The sequence below is a fragment of the Oratosquilla oratoria genome, chromosome 21 (assembly GCF_046742065.1).
Source record: "Oratosquilla oratoria isolate Oo_2021 chromosome 21, ASM4674206v1, whole genome shotgun sequence".
In the NCBI taxonomy this organism is placed as follows: domain Eukaryota; kingdom Metazoa; phylum Arthropoda; class Malacostraca; order Stomatopoda; family Squillidae; genus Oratosquilla; species Oratosquilla oratoria.
In genome coordinates, this window is record NC_134797.1 from 20,266,306 (window position 1) to 20,268,133 (window position 1,828).

The window sequence follows — 1,828 nt, forward strand, 5'->3', positions numbered from 1 at the left end:
CTGTCCACTGCCCTGGTTCAGAAGCAGTGTCGCAAGACACAGCACATCCACAGCAAGGCCACTTCATAAATTCGGTGACCTCCTCTCTCCGTCCCCCCATGCAGAAAAGGAGATGTGGAGAAATCCCAAATCCCTTCAGGCTGCATCGAAATTTTTTGTCATACATACTTCCTCACCCCACTCCCCCTCATGCATCACAACATCATCTATACACAACCCCTCTCCATTCACTCCTATCTTCTGTCCTCTCCTGTCCTTCCTCCACAGACATTCCTCTCTTTTGTAATGCCCCTTTTACCCCATCCATCCATCTCTTCCTAGGATATCCCCTCATATTCACTCCTTCCACCTCTGCCTTCCACACTTCTTTTACTAATCTTTCTTCACTCATTCTTTACATGTGTCCAAACCATCCTAATACTCTTTCATCAACCCTATCTGTCAGCTCCCTTTCCACCCCTGTTCTACTCACCTCCTCATTTCTCACTCTATCTAGCCTAGTAACCCCTATCATACTTCTCAGACATTTCATCTCAAATACATTCACACTCCTCTCTTCCTCTGTCATGTTCCATGTTTCTGCCCTGTACAATGCTGTTAGCACAATCACTCCTTCATGTAACCTCCTCTTAACATCCATTCCCAGATGTCTATTTCTCATTACACTTTTTAATCCACCAAGGCATTTACTCGCTTCTCTCAATCTACATTCTACCTCCACTCTGCCCTTTCCTGTCACATTTGCACCTAAGTATCTAAAACTATCCACTTCCTCTAGTCTTTCACCCTTAATGCTCACTTCGAGCCTGCTGTCACTCTCTCCCCTTGTACATCTCATCACCTTACTTTTACCCACATTTATCTTCAGCTTCCTTCTTTCACACACCTTAAACTCTGTCACTAACTTCCTCAATACCTCCTCTGATCCTGCTACAAGCGCAGTGTTGTCAGCAAAAAACAACTGGCTCACCTCCCACTTTTCTCCATTTTCTTTAATCATCTCCAACCCCTGACCCACTACCCTTACATGCACCTCTCACACCACCCCATCCATGTAAAGATTGAACAGCCAGGACAATATAACACATCCCTGACGAAGTCCCATCTTTACCTCAAACCATTCACATTCTCCATTTCTAATCCTAACACAAGCTCTACTACTCTTGTAAAAACTCTTGACTGCTCTTAACAGCTTTCCTCCTATCCCATATATCTGCAGTACCTCCCACAGTGCCTTCCTGTCTACCCTGTCATAAGCCTTTTTCAGATCCATAGAAGCCCAAAAATCATCCTTACCTTTTCCTATAGCTTTCTCACATATCTGTCTTAGCACAAAAATCTGATCTACACAACCCCTACCTGTCCTAAAACCACACTGTTCCTCACCAATTACTCCCTCTGTTCCTCTCCTAATCCTCTCAATCAAGACCCTCCCATAAGCCTTTCCAACTACACTCAACAAGCTGATCCCTCTCAAACTACTACACTCACACTTGTCCCCCTTTCCCTTGTAAAGTGGAACTATACAGGCACTCCTCCAGTCCTCCAGTACTCTACCCTCTCTTAAACAAACATTAAACAACTTCACCAGCCAGTCCACCATAACTGTACCTCCTTTCTTCAGACATTCTGCATGGCATCCATCCAACCCAGGTGCCTTACCTGCTCTCATCATCTTAACAGCTGCTTCCACTTCATCCTTCCCTATTTCTCCTCCATTTTCCTCTCTCATCACTCATTTTCTTAGCGCTTCCCACTGCAAATACCTTTCCCTCCCTATCCTCCTTCACATTTACTAACTCCCTAAAATACTCTGCCCACCTTCCAG